Genomic DNA, 9,769 nt, shown 5'->3' with positions numbered 1-9,769 from the left:
ACAGATAGCAACCAGAAGAATAGGCATCAAAGAGGTCTAAAGTCTCTGAAAATGAAAAACTGTGAAAGGAAATGAGGGAAGATGTTTAATGTTCATGGGTTGGAACGTGATTGTTAAGCTAGTTGTACCACCTAAAGGAATTTGATTCTCTTAAGTCTAGTGGAATAGTTAAAAGAAACATGCTAATTTTGTGTGCCACAGGGAGCCTTGAATAGCCAAAGTCTTCCAAGTAAGATGTTTAAGGTCTAGGTAGCTGTCAAAGCTGTGACAGCACAGTAGTGGCATCTGGGCATGGACTGTGAGTAGAGATGGGAACTGAGAGAAGCTCTTAAAGCTTGACAGTCGTTAAAGAAAGCCTCTCAAACACGTAATGTTAAGATAGGAATGACTGCAGACCTGCCTCACTCCATTCTCCTCAGCCAACATCCAGAAAAGGTAAAATGATATAGATTATAAAGAATACAAACCATTCAGTACATTGTCTATAATGGTTCTTAGGTTTGACACTGAAAGCATAAGCAAAAACAAAAAGGTGTGGGGGACTTGAGAGTTGTGAAGTTTAGTGTACCAAAGGATGCTAGCAATGTGAAGCAGCTTAGAAGGGAAAAAAATACTTGCAAATCGAGTGACTTGAAGGAAAATGGAGTCCCAGCATCCAATGCTTGCCACTTGTCAGGTGTTGGTTCCTTTTTTGTTTGTTTTTTGTATACGCAAAAATTTTTTTAATATTAAAGATAATTTATGTGTGAGTATCTTGGCTTTTGTATGTTCCTGAGTGTACTCTCCCTGCCCAATGTCTCCAGAGGCCTGAAGAAGGTGCCAAATCCTTGTGAGTCACTGTTGATGTTAGGAACTGATCCTAACTCCTTTGCAAGAGCTACCTGTGTTAACACTGCGCCATCTCTTTAGCCTAGCCTTTAATTATTTAAAATTAAATTTAGTGTGTATATGTGAAAGTGTGGACCATGGTATGCACATGGAGGTCACAGGACAGCTTGTGGGGGTTGTTTCATTCCTTGGTCTCAGAGATCAAATCATTAGGTAAGCACTTTACCTGTTGAACCATGGTAACAGCCAGAAAGAGATGCTTCTCTTTATAGTCTTGGGGATTAATGCTAAGGACCTTGACCGTGCTTGGTAACTGCACTACTGCTGAAGCCATGTCATCAGCCTTCTTTACTTTGAGACAGTGTCTAAGTTACCCACTTTAGCTTTGAATTTACAGACCTTAAATTTAGTCCCCCTTGCCACTTCTGTGTAGCTGGGGTTATAGTATAGGCTTGTGCTGTCCTAAACATCTCAGATCTTCATAATTTGTGAGCAGACCACTATTAATCAGTTCTCGGTGACTGGATAGTTAACTTATTTTTTCACTAATAATGAGATGGCTGAATCTTTCATAAATATTACTCTATATTTAGCTAATTAAATGGGAATTTGAGCTAAAGGATGTAAACATTTTAATTATCAAGAAAGTTAATTAAAGTTAATTACCTTGAAAGTTTGAGTCTATTTGCCATGTTACATGTTAGACACAACTGACAGTTTACTAGGTCTTCCTTAGGATTGGCAATTATCAAGAAAAAAGTCTGGCAGTGGAAAGATAATACACAAATTATATATGTATTCTTATTTTCTTATGTATTGCAGTATGTAATTAGTTTCATCTATTGAGGAAAGGATTGCGGAGACAATCATCACAATGACTTGCATCTTTATAGTGATTGACACTGGGTAGACTCAGGAATGGGAGCACTTTGGGAATTTATATTCTTGATTTCTTTTTAATAACCACAAATCAGGCAGTACTGACTTAGATTATGTGGAAATACTTTTCTTTGGATTTTCTGAATTAATAGCAATATTTATGATTTAAAGCCAAAAGTTAGAAAGTTAGAAAGGAAATTGCTGAGTCCAGGTCCAGTAATCTCTGTCTCAGGAACTAGTTGCTTATGGGAAGAGCCTGCTTTGAGAGGAAAAAAAATGAAAGGGAAAATGTACACTGAATATCACTTGGAACCTTTTAAATATGTACATCACCTAGTTTTGAAAATCAGATGCATTTAAAATGATGAACTTGTAAGGTCCAGATCCACCAGGAGGCAGCATTGCTCTGTGAGGAAGACTTGGATTGCATGTGTGGGTCTGGATGCTGGACTTGGGGTTTGTCTCTCTGTTTCCATTTCTCTTTGCATCTTTTTTCCCTCCCTCCTTTTTTTAGAACATTTTTTTTTTTTTCAGAGCAGATCTGTAGCTTTAGACTTAGCTACGGAATTGGTTACTCTTGTGTATGTTACATCTTTTTTCTATTTAGTAAACCAGTGTTTAGCTGGGTGTTAAAGGAAAAACACACTGATTGCCAGAATTCTTTATTAAGTAAGGGCTGTGAACAATCCTGAGTGTTTCACTTACAGAGTGGGTCAGACTAAGAATCAGTCTTAGGTGGGGATTGTTTTTTAGTAAAGTTGAACATACACATATTCTATGATTTAGCATTTTCATACTAAAATATATGCCCAATAGAAATGTTGACACAGTCACAAAGAGACATGCATGAGAATATATACAAAGCTGAATTCACAAATTGGACACTACCTAAGTACGTATCAACATTAAATTAGACAACTTGTATATTTGTACATGCATATTTATTGAGCACCTACTGTATGTGCTAGACACCATTCTTTTGTAGTCAACTGCTGTGTACAAAAGAGTGAACAAATAGAACAGAACAAACTCCTGTACCTGAGGAGCTTGCATTTTCATAGAAAATGAACAAATATGTAAGTCAGCGGTGCTGAGTCATGGTAATCACTGGAGGAGATGGAATGTCTGGACTACTGTTGGAGTGACTGGAAAGGGCCCTCATCACAAAGAACAAGATGAACACATGCCTGTAGGAAGCAAGGGAACAGGCCATGTGTGTATGAGGGGAGCTGAGAGCTTTCCAGGCAGTCAGTCCAGAGGCACTGGTCTTGTTTGAGCATGCACTTGGTGTTCTAGGTTTCCTGTCAGCTCTAAATCCACTCACCCTTTTTTTTTTTCTTTTTGGGGCAGTTGTTCAGGTTTGTCAGTAGAGGGTGCTGGAGAGACATCAGAAAAGATTTTGTCTCTTTGTAGCCTTTGGAGTTATTTCTCCAGCTCCAAAATTTGGCAGGAAAGGGGCTTTTGTAATGCACAGTGGGTACTGGCACTAGGCAGCTTTCTTTGGTACACTTGGGTGGTGGCGTCACAGGTCTGTGGGAGGTTCCTCAGCAGTGCTTTCTTTCCTCTGGCAGATTTGTAGCAAGTTCTGATAAGGAGATGCCACAGTGGCTTCTATATTGAACCACAGCCTCCCTATCCAGCTAAACCTGGCTCTCAGCTAGCAGTGGACAGGGGAATATGCCCTTCCTTGGACACTGTCTCAGCCATAGTCATGACAGCTGCTCTAGAAATCTGCACTTTGGCTCTGTTCTGGTCCTGTTCCTTACTAACAAACCACTACATAGCTTCTGTTTCCCGAGGAGACCTGGCTGATGCAGCCACCCAGCTTCACAGGAGCAAAATGATAATCACAGCTCAAGTCAGGAGGAGCCAGGGAACCATGAGGGACACTTGCTTTCACTGAGTGGGGAGGGTGCCTATAGAGTGTCCTGAGAAGGGATGGGGGAGGCTGAGGGACACAGTAACGTTCATTGTTGAGGTCACTGCACAATTCCCAGCAAGATGATGGCGTGGGTTCCAGTGGAGGTGGTGATGATGGGGAGCAGGTTCTTGGTGTCTGTTGAAGGTAAATGGATAGCATTCACAGCTGGAATTATTGAGGTGAAGAAAAATAGGGAGAGTATAAACTCAAGGTTTTTCACCTTAGCAGATGGGAGAACAGAGTTTCCATTTGTATTTAAATGGGACAGGAATCTGAGATTCAGTTTTGAATATATATATATAGGGTCTTCATCTTAAAATTGCTTGACTTAGCAGTTTTGGATTTTTTTTTAAACTGTTGTATAAAAGAAATGATGTTTCGGATTTCAAATTTTGACTGTTTCTAGTCTAGTTTAGCTGTGTGATCCTGTCTGGAGTGTTGACAGCAGCTGTCAGCCTCCATCAGCTGCACAACCACCAGGGCAAATCGCCATGGGGCAGTGCACTGTGCTGCATGTCGGTGCTTTATAGATTAGAGCATTAAATGTCTTTTTTAACTTCTGAAACAAATTGAAGCAAAGATAATAGTTCTAACAGATTTAAAACTGAGTGCACAGGTCAAGAGCATCATCATCTGGTGATATTTTTGCAGTGAGTTGCTTGGGTGTCACTGCAAAGCAACTTGAGGGGCATTGACTTACATTCCTCATACTACACTGGGGAGCCTTTATTTAAGGAAACCTATTTGACTTTGGTAAAAACAATGAAAATGAAGGGTGGTTTAGGCTAGAGCTGTGGTCTCCTGTGCAGACTGAGCATCGTCTGTGAGAAAAGGACACAGCACATGGCATGTTCAGAGCTGGTAAGATAAAACTAGAGAGGCCAGTGTCACAGCTAGCCTAAGGTTTCCATAGTAGCTGGAATAACTAGATAGACCAGTCAGCAATCTCAAGAGCTGAAAGAAGAAAGCTGAAGAAATGCTTGTTTATTCTAGGGATAAAGGGAACTTCATCCAGCTCTCCTGTTGCGATGCATTCTTAGCCCAGAGATCTCAATAAGGCTGTGAGACTGTGAGCAGCCTTGAGTCTCTTGGCATACCAGTTGGCTAGTCTTCCTTCAGTAACCTGAGGTCCTGAAAGTAACAAAGGAAGAAGGAAGAAAAATGGCAGCTTGGAAACAGCCTGATTTTTTTTTTTTCCCCCCCTCAAGACAGGGTTTCTCTGTGTACCCCTGGCTGTCCTGGAACTCACTCTGTAGACCAGGCTGGCCTCAAACTCAGAAATCTGCCTGCCTCTGCCTCCCAAGTGCTGGGATTAAAGGTGTGTGTTCTTGAGACCTAGAAAAGGATGTAAGATTTACTGGCTCTCCTCAATTATACGCTTGCCTATATGTTATCATCTCAGGCATTTTTGTCAAAGCAACAGAAAACTGGTTGGCAGCAATCAATACACAAGTCTTTCAGTGGCCCAGGATCTTAGATTTAGCAGACAAAGACTTCAGTTATTATGAATGTGTTGACTTGTCAAAACTATAGGGCCCACCCACAGTACTATACACATTCTTCTGAGACACACATGAGACATTCTTGAGAATAGCTCGTGCTAGGCAGTAAAATAAATCCCTATTTTTAAAATTAAGATTGTTGTTTTGAAATGACTATATAGTCACATATACTGAAAAAAACAGTACAGGGCAACCCCCTGCATCATGTTAAAGCTGTAGGACAACATTACAGCTAAGATGTTATGTTTGATGTGCTCATGGCAGGGTAGTCCCAGGAGGCTTCTTTATAACCACACTCACTCTTCCCACTGTGCCATAGGCCCTGGGCAACTGGAATGTGTTTCCATTCCTATAATTTTCTCATTTTAAGACTGTTTTAAATGGTAACATAAAGGATGCAATCTTTTAGAATTTTTTAAGTCAGGATCTCAAATACTCTAGGTGGCCTTGGACTTGCTATGTAGCCAAGCATGACCATACAGTTGTCATTTTCCAAATGCTAGGATTACAAGCATGTATCACCACACCCAGTGTATGCAGAACTAGAGAGTAAACCCAGGGATTTGTGCATGCTAGGTAAGTACTCTGTTAACTGAATGATAGCCCCAGCTTTAAGATGGGCTTTTAAAACAAAAATTGACATAATGCTATGGCATTCTTTCAGGTGTTATTGGTGCCAACAGTTCCTTTTCACGGCTGAGTAGTATTCCACAGCATGGGTATACTACAAGTAGTTTATATACTTACCACATAACTACTTGAAGGACAGATATGAAGATTGTTATTCCAGTTTGGGGTTTTTATGAATAAAGATGCTGCAAGCATCCACATACAGATTTTTGTGTGAACACCATTTCACATTAAATAAACAGAACTACAACAGTTGGGAATTGGTTGTAATGCTGTCTTTTCTTTCTTTTTTCTTTTTTTGAAAGAAAGGCGATTTTATTAAAAAGAAAAACAAAAGGGAGATGGGACCAGACCACATCTGGTTAGTCCATCCAGGTTAGTCCATCCAGGCCTTCAGCATCCCGGTGGTGATCTTGTCTTTCTCAATGATGTGGACAGTGATGCCCATGCCTGAGATAGCATCCCGGTCCACAGTACTCAGCATGGTCTGAGAAATGGTTTCAAACAGGTGTTCTGGATCCATGTTGGGCTCCCAGAGAGACTCACACATCCCATACATTTGTTAGGAGCAGGTACCACTGACTACAAAGTCATCAGTCACCATGGGACAGCCAATGAGGTCCAGAGAGCAAATGAAGGGCTTAAAGGTCTTTAGGTCCAGGCCAGCAATGACAGCTCTGGGTAGTAGGGACCAAGCTGTTTCTCATACGAGAGGCTGTCCACCATGCTCATGAGGGTGTAAGGCTTGATCTGCTCACCTTCCTTTGGTTCAGTTGGAACTTGAGATGCTGGGCAACTGTCTGAACATCAGTGGTCAGGCTGATCAGGCCTATGTAGAGCCTGTCACCCATGGGAAAGATCTGGAAGTTCATGGTCACCATTTGGGCCTGGATCCCAAAATGCCTGTCTGCAGCGATGGCCACACAGTTCTTTCCCTTCATGGCCGTGATGGCCCCTCCATTATAGGACATAATAGACATGATTGTGCTGTAGTGGGAGCCTGACCGCCACTGAGCTGCCTGCAAACTGGCTCTGGCTTTCTCTCTAATGCTTTGTCTTAATTTGTCTCCCAAAGCCACATTTGTAATTTTGATTGGTAATAAGGAATTGATTGGTAATAAGGAATTGCCATACAGCCAATGGCTGGGCAGGGAGACAGAGGCAGGACTTTTAGATTGTGTGGGCAAGGGACCAGGGAAGAGAAAGGAGAGACAGAGAATTGCCATGATAGGGTAGCAGATAGATGAAAATTAAAGTCCCACTGGCATGTTAGAATCTGGAAAAGTAGCCCCTAGGGTCTGGGGTAGCAGAGATGTTATCTCAGGAATACCAGAGGGGAGTGTTTGCTAGTTTTGGGGAGGTTTAGAAGTGCCCAAGCATTGAACTAGTCAAGGCATATCATAATTAGCTGGCAAGTTGTGTGTGTGTGTGTGTGTGTGTGTTCATTCACAAATCCAGAGAGCTCTTGAGTGGGTGCAACACGGAGCCAAAGCAGTTGAACTAATTCACCACTACATACAGTGGATAGGCTGTATGTGTGACGTTGGGACTTTTTCTGGGGCTCTGGCTAGTCCTGAGAATTCATTACCCCCCCCCCCCCCACCATTCTCAAAGACTCAGCTTTATAAGAATGCTCCCAGAAAACAAAGACCCAGAGAATCTGGCTCTTTCCTCTGCAGCTCAGATCTACTGCTGAGCACCTGGAGCAAAGCATCCTTTATGTTCAATACATTTCAACTCCAGAATCCCTGTTGACTTCTAGTATAGAATGTCTATCCCTTAATGGTAGACTTTATCCTAAGATACTGTTTTCATCACCTTAGCTTTCTCTTTGTGTGTACATTGTGCATGTGTGTTTGTGTGTTTGTGTATGGAAGCCCTAGCAACCATTACTTCATCTTATTCTTCAGTCAGTGTCTCTCACTGAACCTGGAGCTCACTGATTTGTCCAGTCTGGCCACAACGCCCAGGGAGCTGCTGCCCTAGAATTGGTGTTACAGGCTCATGCTTCTTGGTCTTCATGCTTGCACGAGTGCTCCACTGACTGAGCTTTCTGTCATCTTTTAGTTGTTTGAACATATTCAAGACAGCAGATTTTGTGTGGGTGTGATGTCTGGACTTCCTCAAGTGGAATTTGTTTCGGACATGCATCATATTCTGTTACTTCAGTGTCAGTCCCTTCTCACCCCCGGCCCAGACTTTTAGCTAATATACCATGCTGAATTTGGAGCAAGCTCCCATCTCCCCATTGTATACTGCTGTGGGTTTTTGTTGTTAGTGACTTTCTTGACCTAGTTCTGTAGAGTTGTGTGTAGACACTGGAACCTTGGTGTATTAGCTGCTAAGCACCTTAAGTGGGAAACTCTCAGGCTTTGCCGTGGTCCTCTGTGTGCTAAGGCACACCTGCATCCTTTGGCAGGAAGTTTGCTACTCTTCATTAGCCCCTACTTCCTGTTTGTGCACACCTGCAAGGTCAGCTAGAGGTAGGGTGATTGCTCAGGACTTCCTAGTCTTTCTTGGGCAGTGCCCAGTCCTGAGCTTCTGTGCAGTGCTGGGCCGGCTGGCTCCCCATATCCCAGGCCTATGTTGGAGCGCTTGAGAGTTCCCTGTGGGCAGTTGGTTCCCATCTTTTTGCTTTTAAAAATTTTGATCCACTTTTCATTGACTCCATCTCTGGATAGCTGCTGTGCTTTCCTGTCCGGGGACCCCAGTATGAGGCAGAGAAGCAGGAATAACGAGAATACACAGCTTTCCTTGCTTTCAGCTATCCTGGGCATGAATGTAGATGGAAGTGAATCATCGAGCCACTGCCATTGGACTAGCTCAGGCCCGTGGCAATGGAAAAACACAAAAGGTGCGAGTCCCAAGTATAACATCTCTCGGTTTACACGGCTCTCAGACTGCAGCCATTCCCACAGGCTCCTTGCCTGACTTTTCCTGGGGGAGAGTGAAGAGGGGACACTGCAGACTGGGCTGTATCCCTTAACTTTGTCCTAGTAAAGCAGGAGTTTGGAACCTAACCTCATCCAGAAGCACCTTAAAGTCTGAGGGATTCTTGAGGCTCCATTGTTGATAACTTAAATTGGAGAAGCACTCCATAGACCTAAATTAAGCACTTTCACCTGTCCCTGAAACTCTGAATCCGGTAGGAGGAAGGAAAACAAAGTCACAGCTATTGCAATCTGCAAGTGTCATGTGATATCAGTAACCTACCCCTCACATGTGCCCATAGACTGGTATGTCTACCCAGCCTCTGTGACCAGGAGAGCTCACTCCATAGACACCCATGAAGGGATAGACATGCACCCTTTGGTGACGTGCATGGGTTCTAGGCCTAGGCAACCTGAATTCATTGGCTGCTCCTCTGCTGGGAACCCCTTACCCCGTGGGAATGTGGCTAACAACACCCACGGGATGTAAAACAGAAATAAGAGTTCGGCTTGTCTACTTGGCGTGTGGGAAGCATAGAGTGCTGTTGTTACACTGTTCAATGCCTTCGATGTCTCTGCTGGTGCAAATCAGCTTTCCAAAGCCTAAGAGTCTGTCTACCTACCATGGCTTCTACAGGTCCACATAGCAGCCAGCCAATTGCAGCACGGTGGTGTCTCAGGGTCAACTTGACTGGGTCTTGGAGTGCCTAGAACTTTGAACAAACATTCTGGATGCCTCTGGTGAGGTTTGAGTCAGTAGACTAAGTAAAATAGATAGCCCTTCTCAGTGTGGGTGGGCTTTATCTTATCAGTCAAAGGTATTAGGTGGGGCAAAAGTTCAGACTGAGTAAAGAGAGTATCCTCTTGAAAGACTGCCTTTGGGCAACCAGTTGCCATTCGGTGAGGAAGCCCAGGACACATGGAAGGATTGTGGGTGTGTTCAGCTCTGGATAGGGTGGGTTGTCTGCCCTGCCCCAGTGGTGGCTGAGCTGAGTTGAGCAGAGAGCAGCTCTCCTCTCCAAACTCCATTCAGAGTGCAGATGCATAAGCGTTTTGTCATTACTTTAAGCCTTAAATTA

At 43.2% G+C, this 9,769-nt stretch overlaps 1 pseudogene; it reads right to left on the bottom strand.

Annotated features, from left to right (window-relative positions):
- Nucleotides 1-6,136: 6,136 nt before the first annotated feature.
- Nucleotides 6,137-6,740, bottom strand: LOC117704587 (proteasome subunit beta type-3 pseudogene; annotated as a pseudogene).
- Between the last annotated feature and the right edge of the window lie 3,029 nt (nt 6,741-9,769).

Source organism: Arvicanthis niloticus, chromosome 2 (genome assembly GCF_011762505.2).
Source record: "Arvicanthis niloticus isolate mArvNil1 chromosome 2, mArvNil1.pat.X, whole genome shotgun sequence".
NCBI classification, from domain to species: Eukaryota; Metazoa; Chordata; class Mammalia; order Rodentia; family Muridae; genus Arvicanthis; species Arvicanthis niloticus.
This window is presented reverse-complemented; position numbering and strand designations above follow the sequence as displayed.